At 52.6% G+C, this 18132-nt stretch overlaps 1 pseudogene across 1 annotated transcript; it reads right to left on the reverse strand.

Annotated features, from left to right (window-relative positions):
- Nucleotides 1–560: 560 nt before the first annotated feature.
- Nucleotides 561–1155, reverse strand: LOC308592666 (large ribosomal subunit protein uL5 pseudogene; annotated as a pseudogene). Its single transcript has one exon. The product of its transcript is annotated as a large ribosomal subunit protein uL5 pseudogene (transcript).
- Between the last annotated feature and the right edge of the window lie 16977 nt (nucleotides 1156–18132).

Raw genomic sequence — 18132 nt, forward strand, 5'->3', positions numbered from 1 at the left:
AGATCTCATGCAGAAAGAGAGCCGTTGCAGTGCATAAACAGATTCCTCCCTTCCTCTCCTAGCCCAGCTTTGTATGTGTGACCTAGTTGGACGGAGGATCGGTGCCCTACTCCCTTTTCAAACGAATCTTAAAGCCGTTCGAGTGAAGTGATACCAAGCCAGTTTTTGCCTGAAACATACAGTGGGGTCGAAGGTTCCACAATGACCCTTCTTCTCCCTGGAACTAATCTGGGGGCTGTGGCTGATGAGATCCGGGGCAATGGCTCATTGCCCATTTTTGTGGGGGGGGGGGCCCTCCAATATTTTGAGCACCCTCTAGGCTGAAATGCATCCTGCTTCTTTCTGCTCTTCTGTAATCTGCCCGCTCCTCCATCAGGTAGTGTGAAAGGCAATAAGCCTGTCTTGCTTCCCTTGGGAAGGGATTTTTCTTGGCAAGGAATCTCCCCTGCTGCCACCACAACCTGGGATGCATCCCAGGGAAGGCCAAACACCTTTTCCTTATGGTGAGCACAGGAGACTGGCCTCATGGCCTGGGCAGACCATGCTTTTTTAAAAAAAATATGGTGGAAAAATTTATTGACTTTTTATACTGGAAACTTTTCATTTACCAGGAAGGATGATGCCGTCATACTTCTGCTGGAACCAACGCATGGCTTCCTCCTTGCTGATTCGGTGCTTGGCCCCAATGCTACCAGTTCGGTGCTTCTTGTCAGCAATGCTGAAGCCTGGCCTGCCCCAAACCACATAGAAGTCCAAGCCGTAGATACCAATACTAGGATCATATTTAATCCCCAGGTCAATGTGCTCCTGGATTCCAAAGCCAAAGTTGCCGGTGCCAGAGAAGTTATTCTTCCTCAGCTCGTATTCTCGCACCTTCAACCCTTTCTCCAAGATCTCCTCAGCTTTGGCCCCACGTACAGTGCAGTGAACGGCTATCTTCTCATTTCTCCTGATCCCAAAGGACCTGACTGTGTATCGAGCTTTGGAGAAAACAGGAGTCTGGCCTGTGAGCTGCTCCAGCACTTTGGCTGCCCGGGTGAGCCTGTCTCCACTTTCCCCAACACAGATATTCAGGCAGAGTTTGTGGATGCGCAGCTCCCGCATGGGGTTCTCCTTCTCACCCTTGTCTTGTTGCGCCATCTTGGAGGTGTGGAAGAGAGGCTGGGCAGACCAGCTTGAACCTGCAATAGACTCTGCCTATCAAATGGGCCATGGTGGGCTAATCTTTGGCTGGGACAAGTGTACGTGTGTGTGTGTGTGTGTGTGTGTGTGTGTGTGTGTGTGAGAGAGAGAGAGAGAGAGAGAGAGAGAGAGAGAGAGAGAGAGAAGTCTGGTCCACAAGGATTCCCAGTCTCCGGATCTTGAAATAACAAGAGTTCGCATCTGATAGGGAGCACTTTGAGGACCTCTTAGTCTGAAAAAGTGACGTGGGGTTGCTGTATCCATCAGTGGTTTGGAGTTGGTCGCTGTCGCAGCAGAGGTCTTCTGGATTCTGTCAGTGTCATAGCGCAGGTTGCCAGCTCCCGGGGCCAAGTGGATGTGGAGTGGGAGGGAAACAGACAGAGTACGCACACACATTCAGCTGCCTAACAGTGTCCATGTCACCCAGGAGATTGCAGCCACAGAGATAAGAAAAGAAGTCCTTTTGTTGCGTCTAGATAGGTCACTTCCTGGTTCACATGGAGAAGCCGTTTTCAGCAATGAAAACACACAGCTGTATGGAGGCAGCACCGGGTGTTGAAATTTTGCACCCCTAACAATTTTGCACCCGAGGCAACTGCCCCTGCTCCCTCGCTCTGTGCCACTCGATTCTGTCTCTAAACCAGGAATGGGGACCTGTGGGTCTCCTGGTGTCACTGGACTACATCTCCCATAACGCCCGGTGGTTGGCCATGCTGGCTGGGGGCTGATGGGAGCTGGAGGCCAATGGTATCTGGAAAGCCACGGCTGCCCCCTCCCTCCTCCAAACACACCTTCAGAAGCAAATGAGAACCACAGAACTCAGAAATGATGCCATTTCTGAACCCTTTTAGTCACTTGCTACTAAAATACGTTTAGTCACTTGTGTTCATTTTATCAAAGAGCGATAGATCATGTGAAACATTGACCTGAAGGAAGATTGCAGCGTTTGTGACTTTTTAGTTTAGAGAAAAGGCGAGCAACATGATAGAGGCTTATAAAATTATACACGACATGGAGAAAGGGGACAGAGAAACGTTTTTCTTCCTCTCTCATAATACTATAACTCATAGGCGTGCAAGGAAGCTGAATGTTGTTCAGGACAGATGAAAGAAAGTCTTTCTTCATGCAGCACATTGTTCACCTGTGGAACTCACTCCCACAAGAGGCAGTGATGGTCATCAACCTTGAAGGGGAAATTCGTGGAGAAGAGGGCTATCTATGGTCACTAGCGAGGATGGCTGTTCTCTGGCTCCACAGCTGGAGGCAGGAATGCTTCTGGGTACCAGTTGCTGGAACCCACCAGAGGGGAGAGTTGCTTTTGTACTTATTTCCTTGCGGTTCTTCCACACCCTGGAGGCTGGACTAGATGGGCCATGGACTTGATCCAACAGGGCTGCTCTTAGATGATGATGATGATGATGATGATGATAGTACATTTTTATTTATACCCTGCCCTTCCTGGTTCAGGAAACCGGGCTCAGGGCAGCTAACAACAAATTTAAAACACTTAATTGATGCTATAAAAAACCCCAGCATAAAATACGGTATAAAGCGTGAATAACAATAAATTCAGAATTCAAAAATCAATTTAGGGGCAAAATCTATCCAATAAACATTAGAGGATCACCAGGGCTAGCTGGCTAAATTAGTCCTATTTGGGCCAGCGAGGAGACCAGGGGAGAATTAGCTGTGGGATCCCAGAGCGGGTAATCTTCATAAAAAGGGGAGGGGGAGGGAAGAAGGGGAATAAAAGATCAGGCTGAATTCAAATTGAAAGCCAGGTGGAATGTCTTACAGGCCCTGCGGAAGGAAGTTAAATCCTGCAGGGCCCTGGTCTCCTGGGACAGAGCATGGCACCAGGTCGGAGCCATCACTGAGAAGGCCCTGGCCCTGGTGGAGGATAATCTGACTTCCTTAGGGCCCGGGACGTCTAAACTATGGTTATTCATGGACCTTAAGGTCCTCTGCAGGGCAGGCCAGGAGAGGCGGTCCTGTAATGTTCATTATATCAGAGAGAGAGAGAGAGATCGATCATACGCTAAACACACACTTGGAAACAAGTGAGAACCACAGAACTTCCAGAGGTTGGATGGTCAGGAATTCTTTAGCTGTGATCCCTTCCAACTTCATTCTTTGATTCTGTGAACCTGCTCTGTATCTATAAAAAGCCATACCTGGACCCATCCCAAGGGCCTCCTCTCTCTATGGGATGCGTTGGCCACCCCTTCCTTTAACTGGCACCCTTGCGGCAAGCGTCGAAATGCCCTCCCATCCCCAGCTGGTGAAGCAGCCTGGCTCATCTCTGCTGAGCAGCAAGTTAATAGATGGATAGGGAGGAGAGCTGCAATCTGCCTCTCTTGGCACTTCCTGGCCCAACTTTCTCCAGGTGGTGATGGGAGCAGCAGCAGCGAGGGGGCCATTAACCATCACCCCCTTTGATTGGGCCGCTTTTATTACTGTTTCTCTGTCTCTGTGATTTAGTGCCCTGCCTGATGGTGCTCCCCGCAAGAGCCCAGGACTGCTGGCCAGACAGCTTTGCTGCGAGGAGAACAGGGGCAAACTTTTCTGCAGTTCTCTGAAACTTCCTCCTCCTGGAGCCGTATTCGGAATAGCCGATTTGCACGACCCACTCAGGAAGATAATGGCAGCACGGTGGAATTCGAAACAGCAAGAAATTATTGTGCCCTAGGAAATCCCACCGCCACCCAGGCGCACTGCCTCCCACTTTAGGCCACTAGAACCCCATGCAAAGCCTTCTGCTCATTCTCTTGCCCCAGAGCGGCTGTGTGGGGAGACTCCTAAATCCCCAGAGAAGCACATGGCAGGTAGGAGTGCTGTTTCCATTGTAATTTGCGTATTTTTCGCTTTATAAGACGCACCAGACTATAGGACGCACCTAGTTTTTGGAGGAGGAAAACAAGAAAAAAAATATTCTGAATCTCAGAAGCCAGAACAGCAAGAGGGATGTGGCTTCTGGGATAGCCTCTTGCTGTCCTGGCTTATGGGATAGCCACACGCAGCCTCTCCCAGGCAGCGGGATGAAGGCTCCCCCAAGAGCCGTGCTCCCTTTAAAGAGCGTGCGGAGCGTGTGTGCGGCTCTTGGGGGCTTTTCCCCGAGGTGGGACTGACGGGCTGCCCTTCTCCCTCCTCGGGGAAAAGCCCCCAAGAGCCGCACACACGCTCCGCGCGGCTCTTTAAAGGGAGCGCTGAGCAGAGCCTCCCGCCTGCATTCGCTCCATAACACACACAAACATTTCCCCTTACTTTTTAGGAGGGGGAAAGTGCGTCTTATAGAGCGAAAAATACGGCATCTGTTTGCTTTTAATTGATTTTAATCCTATCAATACATACTTGTTTTTTAGTAGTTGTTTTTCTTTGCTTTGGGCAGTTCTTGGTTTTAGCTGTAAGCTGTAACCCTCAGGGGGAAATACAAGGTATAACTAAATAAATAAATAAATTATTATTATTATTATTATTATTATTATTATTATTATTATTATTATTATTGTTATTAATTTGCATACCCTCCTATATCTGTAGATCTCAGTGCAGTTCACGACATAAAATTGCAATGTAAAAAACACAAGATACGTAATTAAAAAAAAGAACAGAAACAAACCGATAATCTCCCATTCCAACAATCCCACTATTATTTAATAATAATAATAATAATAGGAAACGGCAGGCAAGAAACGCCTTTGCTGAGGGATCTCCATAGCACTATGTTGTATTCCTCCCCAAAGTCTTCTCCGCAGCAGTTCAGAGAACGGATTCCAAATGGCCTGTGACCAGATGCCCGTGGGGTTTAACCTGCATGACAGCAGAAAACGCTTGCAGATTTTCCTGAGTGGATTGCCCTTTTGACCTGGGAACCTAAGGCGACAACTTCTTCCAGATCCCTGCTTCTCCTCCCACCTCCCTAATTACACGCTCCATGGACGATCTTATGGGGGGGGGGGACAACCCTTATTGGGACACAGGCCAAAGGAAGACTTTTCAGGCTCCCGCTGTCTTTTTTTAGTAAGGTTTCCAAAGCGCTACCTGGCTGGACGGAACAGAATCAAACCGTGGGAGTGTTGATAACTCTGCCCCAGGCGTCCTCCTCATTCCTCAGCCACCCAGCCATGCACCGGCGCATGCAGTCCGAGAGAATTTCAAATTCTTTCCATGCGGCACCTGCCAAAAGCCCCGGGGACTGGTATTTGCGGCCATCAGAAGCGAGCCTTTAATCGCTCTGGCCGAGTGGCTGGGTCCCTGTCAGCTTACGTCGCTTCCCACGGAGGTCCCTTGCAAGCGTTAAGAAGGGAAGTGACTTCCGAAACCCACAGCTGGCAGACGTAAGAACGTAAGAAGAGGCCAAGGCCCCTTCCAGACCCTCTTCTCACAGCGGCCATCCAGATGCCCCGAAAGAGAAACCTGCAAGCATCATCTGAACCTTTCCCATCTCTGTAATATCCTTGCTGAGTTGAGGCAACCAGAACCAAATAGATAGTACCATTTTAGGGGAGATTGTCCTGCTAAGGTGCTTCTGAGATGTGCCTCCTACAACATCCATGTGCGTCATCTGAAATTCAAGTGTGCTTCTTCAGCATGATTTGGACAAGTAAAACTCATTGGCTAAGGCAGGGGGGTTTATCCTGCAGCCCTCTAGATGCTTGCTGGACTGCAACCTCTCTGTGATGGCCTGGGAATCTGATTCAGAGGCTGAACCGGAGGAATCCCAGCCTGCACAGGAGTCCCCGCCTCCAGGGCCGGCTGAGCCGGGGCAGGGCCTTGAATCTGAAGCGCCTGCACCTGTGTCAGGAGCAGGCATCAGATGAATCCACTCTGGCTCCGGAGGTGATTGAGGACCCATTGCCTACAGGTGCGCCTCTCGCAGCCCTGTCACGGGAAGGTGAGCCTCCCCTGGGTCCAGTAACCCTCCAGCCTCTCCCGAGCTGCAGGGGCTCAGGGCAGAGAGGCGGAGGGAACTGGTTTCTCCCAGGAGGAGTGCTTGCCTTAAGGCCAGAAGAGGCTGGTCACCTCTGGGCCGGGACCGCCCCTGGCCTCAGAGAAGATAAAGGCCAGTCAGCCCAGTCCCAGGTTGCGGGAGGAACGTTGTTGGAAACCCATTTCTGCCAGCACCCAGACCTGTTCTTCCGGAGTTCCTGACCACGCCCAGCTCCTCGCTTTGGACCCCGCTTTGCCCTTGGTGGACAGTCTCCAGACCCTCGACCCAGGACCGGACTCTGACCACGCCTCACGGTAACCTCCCCCCGGGACCAGCACACTCTCATTGCCCGAGCTGGCTGGGGCTGATGGGATTAGCAGTCCAGGAACATCTGCCAGGCCCCGAGTCCCCCATCCCTGGAGTAAGATGTACTCCAGTGTCAGCTTTGGGTTTTTGTACGAGGGAGCTGCCAGGAGTGAGCTGGCAGTAAATCCTACCATCCCGGTTGGAGTTAAATCTTTTTTGGCGAAAACACGATCTGCCCAGGCCTCAGGAGCACAGCAACTCATCCTTAGGTCCTGCCTCCATGAAGTAGTTGCTAAGATGGAAGGTCCCTGCCTCCCCACACTTGCCTGTCTCTTCATCTCCAGGGTTTTCCCCAAGAAATCGGAGACTGTGCCAAGTGAAGACAACTTCTCCACCCTTTTCATGCCTCTCCTGGTTCTGGGAGACCAGTGGGGAAGGGAGCTTGCTCCTTTGGGTGTACCGACCTCCCCGCTGCACCAAGGATTCCCTGCCCAAGCTGCTTCAGGTCGTGGCAGATGTTCTCCTGGAGACACCTACCGTAGTTTGGTTGTCCTAGGGGATTTTAACATCTACGCCAACACAACCTTACAAGGGGCCACTGGGGACTTTGTGGAAAGTATGGCCTCTCTGGGGCTGCCCCTGAATAAGTCTGGCCCAACTTATAGCCGTGGACATGCCTTGGACCTGGTGTTCACCTCTATGGATGATGGTGATCTGACACTAAGTAAAAGCAAAACTAAAGAAGTGCCATGGTCAGATCACTTCCTGGTGCAACTGGACTTCTCTGTGACCCTTACCCTCTGTGCAGGCTGGGATTCGGATTCAGATGCTGAACCTGAGGGATCCCAGCCTGCACAGGAGTCTCTGCCTCCAGGACCAGCTTAGCCGGGGCTGGGGCTTGAACCTGAAGGGTCCTCACCTGTGCTGGGTCCTCAGGTGCAGGCACCAGCTGAGTCTGCTCTGGCTCCGGAGGTGATGGAGGACTCATTGCCTGCAGGTGCTCCACTCTCAGCCCCGTCAGTGGAAGAGGAGGTTGCCTCTGGGTCCAGTAACCCTCCAGCCTCTCCTGAGCTGCAGAGGCTCAGGGCAGAGAGGCGGAGGGAACTGAGTTCCTGCAGGAGGAGTGCTTGCCTCCAGGCCAGGAGGGGCGAGTCACCAGAGGATCGGGGCCGCCCTATGCCTCAGGGCAGATAAAAGCCGGCCAGTCCCAAGTTGCAGGAGTAACATTGTTGGTTGCTAGTTCCTGCCTGAACCCTGTCCAGCTTTCCTGCCTGAGCTCCTGACCTGCCCTGGCCTCTTGCTTGCATTCCTGTTCCTGACTTCACCCGACTCCCTGCCCTGCACCCAGCTTCAGCTACTACAGACTGCCTCCATGTTGCACCTTTGACCAGTGGCATAGCGTGGGGGGTGCAGGGGGGCTGGCCGCACCGGGCACAACATCGGGGGGGGGGGCGCGCTCGCACTCGCAGCTCTCTGCCCCTATCTGGCTCACTCAGGGTTAGGGGGCGCAAATTACTTGCCTTGTCCCGGGTGCTGACAACCCACACTGCGCCACTGCCTTTGACCACAGACCGGACTTGGCTCTTGCCTCTCAGGTAACCCACGGGACCAGCACACCCTCTGCAGGGAGGTGGGGCCGATTTGGATGTCCGCCCCCGCCACTTAAAAGATCCAAATGGTTTCCAGAGAGTGGTAGGGGATGCTTTATCCCATGTTGATGGCCTTTCAGCTGATTCCCTGGTGGCCCGCTGGAAAGTGGAGTTAACCAGGGCTATTGACTATCTGGCTCCAAAGGAGAGGGAGACACCAGCTGGACTCATCTCTCCCTCTCTTCTGCTTCAGCTTCTGATCCTTGACTTCTCTCTGCCACACACTCTTCCCGCTCACTAAGCCCTGTTGCCTCTTCTCAATCTTCTCCCCGCCTCCCTGTCTCTGAGCCTTCTTCCCTTCAGGGTCCCGTCCCCCCCCCCCCCGCAGGTTCCTTCCACCATTCCTCTGTGTCCAACCAGTCCTTGGCAGGAGCATTGAAACATGCACTCCCCCTCCCGCTCCGTTTGAAGTGGTATGGTCCAGGAAGGGCTGCATCATTCATTCTGCCGATGGTGTAACTCTGCTCAAGGTCTCTTCTGCATGGGCACTGCATCTGGGGCGGAGGATGGCTTCTGGGGCAGGGGCACTAAGGGACCCTCCTTCACTGGGAAGGCTGTCTGGATCGTGGCAGTTTTGTGCTGCGGCCGTTGGGGGAAGGAGCACAGCTCAATGGCAGAGCACCTGTTTGGCATGTAGAATGTCCCTCGTTCAAGCTTTAGGATCTCCAGGTAGGCCTGTGTCCCCTACCTGACCTGAAACCTTGGAGATCCGCTGCATGCCCCCCTGCCGTGCAAACAGAGCTGAGCTAAATGGATTCCATGTTCTGACTTGGCAGACCCAATACCTGTAGTCTTACTCGCTGATGCAAAAACTCATGGGATCTGGCTCTTAAATAAGTAGCGAGCTGAGCTCGGTTGCCAGGCAATTCCTCACATTTCTGTATGGTTTTACAGCTGGACTAAAGTTTGGTCTCGGTGGTGTAATAGAGCTGAACAATCCCACGTTGCTTGGGAAATTGCAGCTATCAATTCTGCTTGGTGGTATGTGAAATACGCGCCCCTTTGAGTCTGGCCTTTCCCCCCCAGACAAAAGTCTTCACCGAAAGAGAGGGTCGGAATCCCAGGTGCCCTGCAACCCTTTCATGGTTTCTTAAGACCTCCCCGTTATGGGGGAAATCATGTGCTAGCCTTTTCTTTTCTGCGCACCTTTTCATCTCTGCAGCCCAATCTCCCATGTGCACAGGTGAGTCCTTCACTCCGAGAGAGCTGGTTCATTTATTAGGTTTTTTAACTTGCTGTACTTCATAAAACCCATAGAAGGAAATGATGATAAATGAAAAGTATACCAAAATTGCAATCACTTCCTTCTTCATTCACTGGCGGTATGTGCAGAGAGGGAAAAGTGTGCATCACCTAGCCAAGGTGGGGGTTTTCAAACACATATCAAATAAGCAAACCCACCCTCGGCCGGTGGAGCATGGGACTCTCAATCTCAGGGTCGCAGGCTGCCAGCTCTGCAAGCAAGGGGTGACCTAACTGGCCTTCTGAGCCCCGCAGGGGTGCCGCAGAAAGAATGGAGTTGGGCAAGGGAGCCGTGAACCCCAGAAGGTTGAAAACCTCTGAATTAGTGAATCTGCAAGCATTTGTTGTTGTTTAGTCGTGTCCGCCTCTTCGTGACCCTCTGGACCAGAGCATGCCAGGCACTCCTGTCTTCCACTGCCTCCCGCAGTTTGGTCAAACTCATGTTTGTAGCTTCAAGAACACTGTCCAACCATCTCGTCCTCTGTTGTCCCCTTCTCCTTGAGCCCTCCATCTTTCCCAGCATCAGGGTCTTTTCCAGGGAGTCTTCTCTTCTCATGAGGTGGCCAAAGTCTTGGAGCCTCAGCTTCAGGATCTGTCCTTCCAGTGAGCACTCAGGGCTGATTTCCTTTAGAATGGAGAGATTGGATCTTCTTGCAGTTCATGGGACTCTCAAGAATCTCCCCCAGCACCAGAATTCAAAAGCATAAATTCTTCGGCAATCAGCCTTCTTGATGGTCCAGCTCTTGTCTAATCCTCTTTTGAAGTCATTCTGGTCGGTGGCCTCCTGTGGGAGTGAGTTCCACAGGGCCATGTGAAGAAGTCTTTCCTTTTATCTGGTGTGTGTGTGTGTGTGTGTGTGTGAGAGAGAGAGAGAGAGAGAGAGAGAGAGAGAGAGAGAGAGAGAGAGACCTTTCTGAAATGCACCCTGGTGCCATGTGCATTATTCTCTCAACCCAAATGCCTTGCCTACATCTGCTTGCCCTGGAGGACAATGGACATGAGTGGCGGTGTGGTCTAAATCACTGAGCCTCTTGGGCTTGCCGATCAGAAGGTCGGTGGTTCAAATCCCCGTGACGGGGTGAGCTCCCATTGCTCTGTCCCAGCTCCTGCCAACCTAGCAGTTTGAAAATACGCCAGTGCAAGTAGATAAATAGGTACCACTCCGGCGGGAAGGTAAACGGTGTTCCCGTGCACTTCTCTGGTTCGCCAGAAGCGACTTAGTCCTGCTGGCCACATTACCTGGAAGCTGTTTGCAGACAAACACCGGCTCCCTCGGCCAGTAAAGCGAGATGAGCGTCACAACCCCAAAGTCATCCGCGACTGGACCCAACGGTCAGGGGTACCTTTTCCTTTACTATACCACTTTAAAGGGGCGCGGGTGGCGCTGTGGTCCAAACCACTGAGCCTCTTGGGCTTGCAGATCAGAAGGTTGGCGGTTCGAATACCCACAACAGGGTGAGCTCCCATTGCTCTGTCCCAGCTCCTGCCAACCTAGCAGTTTGAAAGCACGCCAGTGCAAGTAGACAAATAGGTACCGCTGTGGCGGGAAAGTAAATGGTGTTTCCGTGCACTCTGGTTTCCGTCACGGTGTTCTGCTGTGCCAGAAGCGGTTTAGTCCTGCTGTCCACATCACCCGGAAAGCTGTCTGTGGGCAGCTGTCTCCCTCGGCCTGAAAATTGAGATGTGATTTAATTTGATTTGATTGGCCGGTTAATAAAAATTATTTTTTTTAAAAAAAAAATTGAGATGAGCGCTGCAACCCCAGAGTCACCTTTGCCTGGACTTAACGGTCCAGGGGTCCTTTACCTTTATCTTTCCATCGTGGAGGATGAAGCCTCAAGGCTGTCAGGCACCTACGGCCAAAGTTCAACTCTGTGTCTTTTTGGGTGCGTGTTTTGTGTGTGTGTGTGTGTGTGTGTTGAGGAGCGGGACACACACAGGGAATTCCTCTGCCAGGAACCTCTGACCCCAACCTTCCTGACTCTTCTCAGTCACCTTAGGGGACATCCCAGCTGCTGCCCCCTTGAAACACGATCCCACCCGCAGCCCCGAGGCTTCACAGCCCCCCAACTCGGGTGCTGTATCCCCCCCCATTCCCAGGGTCTTTGGGCTGGGATTAAGGGTGGTTTCCTTTTCTGTGAGGGTGTTGAATGTCAGACACAAGCCGCTATGACATTTGGGAAGCTTCCTGGGCCTCGCAGCCACCCCCAGCAACCACGCGGGCAATGCCGGCGGCCGATGGAGCCCCTCTTGCCCCAGGATTCTTGATATGAAACTCGAGCTGCCAAGGGGGGTCCTGGGTGTGTGCTGGAGGGGTATAAACAAGTTCGGGCAGCCCAAGTCGGGTCACTGCATTCAGCTGTCCAACTCTCTCCACCCTGTTCTGCAGGATGGCCTCTCGGCTTGTGTTTCCCAGGCCGAAAGATGCCCAGAAGACCCTCAGGGGAGGGGGAGACCTTCCGAGAGATGCAAGGGGGTGTGTCATAGAATTGTAGAGTTGGAAGGGACCACAAGGGTCATCTAGTCCAACCCCCTGCAAGGCAGGAATTTTTTCTGAGATCTTTTGACAAAGGTATATCATCATCGTCGTCATTTGTCAAGAATGGGATTTGAACCCCAAACCCTGAGATTGGGTCTCACGCTGTACCGACAGAGTCAATCATATTTATGAATATCCTGCCTTTTTATTATTATATTTATTAATATTCTGACTTCTCAAGGCAGCTTTCAGGCAAAATAGAAATGGCTAACAACATATTTTGAAAGCAATAATTAAAAAAACATTTACTTGGTTTTTGATTGATTGATTGATTGATTGTATAGTATTTGCACACTGCCTTTCATCTCAGGGCGGTTCACTGAATAAAACCGCAAAATACATAATAAAAACAAGGACAAGACAAGACAATAACCAATATGCTCACATACAGATCAGTACAATAAAAAGATCACATCACCAGGCCTCCTGGAACAAGGAAGGCTTCAGCTGCCTGCCAAAGCACAACAAGGAGTTGTTGTTGTTTAGTCGTTTAGTCGTGTCCGACTCTTCGTGACCCCATGGACCAGAGCACGCCAGGCACTTCTGTCCTCCACTGCCTCCCGCAGTTTGATCAAACTCATGCTGGTAGCTTCAAGAACACCATCCAACCATCTCATTCTCTGTCGTCCCCTTCTCCTTGTGCCCTCCATCTTTCCCAACATCAGGGTCTTTTCCAGGGAGTCTTCTCTTCTCATGAGGTGGCCAAAGTATTGGAGCCTCAGCTTCACAATCTGTCCTTCCAGTGAGCGCTCAGGGCTGATTTCCTTCAGAATGGAGAGGTTTGATCTTCTTGCAGTCCATGGGACTCTCAAGAGTCTCCTCCAGCACCATAATTCAAAAGCATCAATTCTTCGGCGATCAACCTTCTTTATGGTCCAGCTCTCACTTCCATACATCACTACTGGGAAAACCATGGCTTTTACTATACGGACCTTTGTTGGCAAGGTGATGTCTCTGCTTTTTAAGATGTTGTCTAGGTTTGCCATCGCCTTTCTCCCAAGGAGCAGGCGTCTTTTAATTTCGTGACTGCTGTCACCATCTGCACTGATCATGGAGCCCAAGAAGGTAAAATCTCTCACTGCCTCCATTTCTTCCCCTTCTATTTGCCAGGAGGTGATGGGCCCAGTGGCCATGATCTTTGTTTTTTTGATGTTGAGCTTCAGACCATATTTTGCGCTCTCCTCTTTCACCCTCATTAAAAGGTTCTTTAATTCCTCTTCACTTTCTGCCATCAAGGTTGTGTCATCTGCATATCTGAGGTTGTTGATATTTCTTCCGGCAATCTTAATTCCGGCTTGGGATTCATCCAGCCCAGCCTTTCGCATGATGAATTCTGCATATAAGTTAAATAAGCAGGGAGACAATATACAGCCTTGCCGTACTCCTTTTCCAATTTTGAACCAATCAGTTGTTCCATATCCAGTTCTAACTGTAGCTTCTTGTCCCACATAGAGATTTCTCAGGAGACAGATGAGGTGATCAGGCACTCCCATTTCTTTAAGAACTTGCCATAGTTTGCTGTGGTCAACACAGTCAAAGGCTTTTGCATAGTCAAACAACAAGGAGGGAGCAGGTCTAATTTCTCTAGGAAGAGGTTGCAAAGTTGTTCAGAAGGAGCCACCACCAAGAAGGCTCTCTGGCACCAAGCATGCCTGTCAGCGTGGCAAGACCAAGAGAAGGTCAAGTGAGGGAGCTCCCAGCAAGCTTGTAGTGTCATAGGATTGTAGAGTTGAAAGGGACCATAGGGGTCATCTAGTCCAATGCAGGAATATTTTGCACAACATGAGAATCGAACCCATGACCTTGAGATTAAGAGTCTCATGCTGTACTGACTGAGCTATCCACTCTCATGGCCATCCAACTTCTGCTGACCGTCTGACTCAATCTAAAGCTGCTAGAAGCCTAGAAACTTTATCCCTTTATTTTTTAGAAATGCATACCAGGGTGCCTAATTGCACACGTAAAGGCTGAAAAGAGAGGCGGCAACAAACAACAACAACAACACACTCTCTCCGTCAACGGGAGTTTTCACCCGCCTCCGTTCTCCTGGCGTTCCCTCCTCAGGTTCACGCAAAGCAAGCTGCAGCCTTGGGACCGCAAATGGTTCCTTTGCCTAAGGATTTGTGTCTGTGTGTTTTACACACACACACACACACACACACACACTGCATTTTTCGCTCTATAAGACGCACCAGACCACAAGACGCACGTAGTTTTTGGAGGAGGAAAACAAGAAAAAAAATATTCTGAATCTCAGAAGCCAGAACAGCAAGAGGGATCGCTGTGCAGTGAAAGCAGCAATCCCTCTTGCTGTTCTGGCTTCTGGGATAGCTGCGCAGCCTGCATTCGCTCCATAAGATGCACACACATTTCCCCTTACTTTTTAGGAGGGAAAACGTGAGTCTTACAGAGCAAAAAATACGGTGTGTGTGTGTGTGTGTGTGTGTGTGTGTGTGTGTGTGTGTGTATATATATTGTCAGAGCTGCTTCAAGATCCTAGCTCACAGAGGATCACGCTAGCCAGCGGTCATTAAGTAAAAGTCTTTATTGAATTACAGTTTCCATTCTCACGCTGCTGTCTGCAACTCTACGTCTACTAGCTAGATCGGCGAGGCTCCGTCTGAGTCTCCGCCCCGTGCGCACCAACTTAATATCCTAGCCTTGCTCCACCTTTTCCTCCTGACTGTCCTCCTCTGGGTCCCTCTACCCCCCGGGGCTTCTTCCTTCCGGGATTCTTCTGACGCTGACCCGGACCCTTCTGCCTCCTTGCGCCGGGCTTTAGGACCCGGTTCCCTTTCGGGGCTGCTCACTGCGCCGCCTTCCTCTGCATTTGAACTTGGCGCGCGCGCCCAACCTTCCACTTTCCTCTTAACCGTTTCCTCGCTCCCCGATGGAGGTGTGGCCACTCCTGACTCCTGCCCTCCCTCCTGTGGTGAGCTGCCAGCGCTTCCCTCCTGGCTCCTTTCCTCTTCCCTGCTTCCTGGCGGTGACGCTGGTCCCGATTTCCAGCTGCTCCCCCCTGAGTCTCCTCTGGCTCTATCTTCCTGGGGTGCCTCCCTAGACTCCCCCCTTGCCCTGGCCACTGGTGCTCCTTTCTGTGAATCCTCTGATTCACTGGAAAGACTGGGAGATCTCGGGTCGTCGTCATCACTCATCCTTTCCTCTGTCTCCTCCCCTTCGCTCTCTGTTTCCTCCCTTGCCCGTGCCTCTGCACCTAAACCCCTGACATCCATCCCCCCCTCGAAGCCCCCCAGTCCCCCCTCCCCTCCTTCCGGTGCTGGAGCTGGGGGCTGCTGTTGCAAAGGGACGAACGTCGGATATCGGTCGCTTCCCGTGGCAGGCCTCCAGCGGAACTCTTCCAGGTCTTCCTCTCTGCTCTCGTTGACGACAGTCACCTCCTCTTCCATCTCTGTGCCGCCGTGCTCGAAACCAGGGTCGTCCCCGAAAATGTCCATGTCCGTCTCTCCCGCACTTCCTCCAGGCGGCGTTGCTCGGCCGGAACAGTCCAGCCACTTCCTGCGGAACTGCTCCTCCGGCCTATCGTCCCACCAATACGAGGGTTCTGAGACCGATCCCGAGGGTGACCCCTCCGGGGAACGGACGTCTCGTGTTGGTTCCTCGTCCGAGTCGAACCCCCTGAACGTGCTGTCCGAAAGCGTGGGCGTGAAAAGCCAGTCGTCGAAAAAGTCTGCTGGCATAGGTCTATGTGGGAAGAGGGCATGAAACTCGTCTTTGAGCAGAGGTTCGTCTAAAGCGTAGCCCGGCACCCAGCTGTTCGCACTGGCCGGGGTGCCCTCCCTGGCGAGAAAGTATTCTACTCCCTCTTCCCCCCATCTGGAGTCCAAAATCTCCGTGACTTCGTTGATGCGCTCCTCCTGTGCCACTCCCGCGTGCCCCGTTCCTTCTCTGAGCGGACTCGGCGCCGTTCCGGGTTCCTGGAACCTGTGCGGTGCCTTGTAGGGAGTGAGCACCGATCTGTGGAACACCGGATGCATTCTGGAACCCTCCGGAAGCGCCAGCCTGAAAGCCACCGGGTTGACCTGCTCTTCGACTTGGTAGGGCCCCAGTTGTTTATGCCCTAGTTTCTTCTTGGCCAACGACCTGGCCGGCACTGCGTGGGCTGCTAACCAGACCCAGTCTCCCACGTGGAGCTCTTCGCCAACCCTTCTGTGTTTGTCCGCTTGTACCTTGTATGCGTGTTTAGCCAGCTCCAGGTGGCGCCGCAGCTGATCGTGGACTTCCTGCAGCTCCGACGCGAACGCATCTGCTGACTGCGGCTCCCCTTCTCCCCTGCATTCCAGTCCCGGAAAGGTTCTAGGGTGCCGCCCGTTGTTGGCGAAGAACGGCGTGACGCCCGTGGATACGTGCTTCGTGTTGTTGTAGGCAAACTCTGCAAGCGGCAGGTAATCTACCCACGTCGCAGGCTGTTGGTTTGCATAACATCTCAGGTACTGCTGCATGATGGCATTGGCTCGCTCCGCTTGCCCGTTGGTCTGCGGGTGTCTCGCCGACGCCAGATTGATCTTGACGTTTAGGAAGCCCATCAGTTTCTGCCAGAAGTTCGAGATGAACTGCCGCCCGCGGTCGGACAGAATAGACCGTGGCAGACCGTGAACCTTGAACACGTGGTCTATGAACAGTTTGGCGGTTTGCTCCGCCGTGGCCACCTTAGCACACGGAATGAAATGCGCCATCTTGGAAAACAGGTCCACCACCACCAACACTGCCGTCTTGCCCCTTGAGCTGGGCAGATCCGTGACAAAGTCCAGAGCCACCCTTTCCCAAGGTTCGACCGGAGTTTGCAGCGGCTCCAACAGTCCAGCCGGCGGTTTGTGCACCGGCTTTGCCCTCTGGCAGGTGTCACACCTCGCTACGTAGTCTGCGACCTCCCCTCTCATTCCAGGCCACCAGAAATCCCTGGCTACTAATTCCACCGTCTTCTCCTTGCCAAAGTGCCCGGCCGTGGGTGCGTCGTGCAGCTGCTGTAGCACCTTGTCTCGAAGTTCGTCACCCGGCACGTAGATGGCCCCTTTACGGATGAGCAAGCCATCTCGTAGCTGGAAACCGTCGGCCGCTGCCTTGCTCCCTCGCACCTCTGCCATCTTCGTTCGTGCAAAGGAGTCCCCCTGCAACGCTCGCCGCACCGCCTCTAGGTCCACGGTCGCCGCGGCGCACGCCCACACTGTCGGTGCAAAGATGTGCATGGCGGCCGCTGGTGTTGCGTCCTCCAGATACTGTGGCTTGCGGGAGAGAGCGTCTGCCATGATGTTGGTGTCCCCCGGGACATACTCTATTCGGAAGTCGAAGTCCGCAAAGAACTCAGCCCAACGTATCTGCCTCTGGTTCAGGAACTGTGCCGTGCGCCAGTGTTCCAGATTCTTGTGGTCCGTGCAAACCTGCACCGTGTGCTTGGCGCCGATCAGAAAGTGCCTCCACGCCTTGAACGCTGCATGAATGGCCAGCAACTCCCTGTCCCATATGGTGTAGTTCTGCTCGGACTTGCTGAGCTTCCTGGAGTAAAACGCTCCCGGCCGCCACACGCCCTGCGGGTCCTTCTGCAGCAGGACCGCCCCCACTGCTCTGTCCGAAGCGTCTGTCTCCACCCTCATCGGCATGCTGGGGTTGACATGAAGCAGCTGCTCTTCCGACGCGAAGAGACGCTTGAGGGCCTGAAAGGACTGCTCCGCCTGCTCTGTCCAGATGAACTTCTTCTTCTTGGAGCTAAGGGTGTCAGTGATGGCCGCCGTCTGCATCGCGAAGCCCTTGATAAACTTGCGATAGAAGTTCGCAAAGCCGACAAACCGTTGGACCTCCTTCCGGTTGCGTGGGCTCTTCCAATCCAACACCGCTCGAACCTTGGCGCTGTCCATGGCGAGCCCCTTGGCAGACAGCTTGTAGCCCAGGAAATCCACCTCCGGCACGTCAAATTGGCACTTCTCCAGCTTGGCGTAGAGCCTGTGTTGCTTTAGCCTGCCCAACACTTCCTTGACGTGCTTGTCATGTTCTTGCTGCGACTCCGAAAAGATCAGGATGTCATCCAAGAAACAGACGCACGTCTTGTAGAGAAGTCCCGCCAACACGTGATGCATAAATGCTTGAAAAACGTGAGCGCCATTTTGCAGTCCAAAAGGCATAACTCTGTATTCGTAGGTACCCAGTGGCGTGAACATGGCTGTCTTCCACTCATCACCTTCCCGCATGCGAATGAGGTTGTACGCCCCCCGCAGGTCCAACTTGGTGAACACCTTTCCCTTCCGTACCTTCGCCAGGAGGTCGTCGATGCG

The sequence above is a fragment of the Podarcis bocagei genome (assembly GCF_964188305.1).
Source record: "Podarcis bocagei genome assembly, chromosome: 8".
NCBI classification, from domain to species: domain Eukaryota; kingdom Metazoa; phylum Chordata; class Lepidosauria; order Squamata; family Lacertidae; genus Podarcis; species Podarcis bocagei.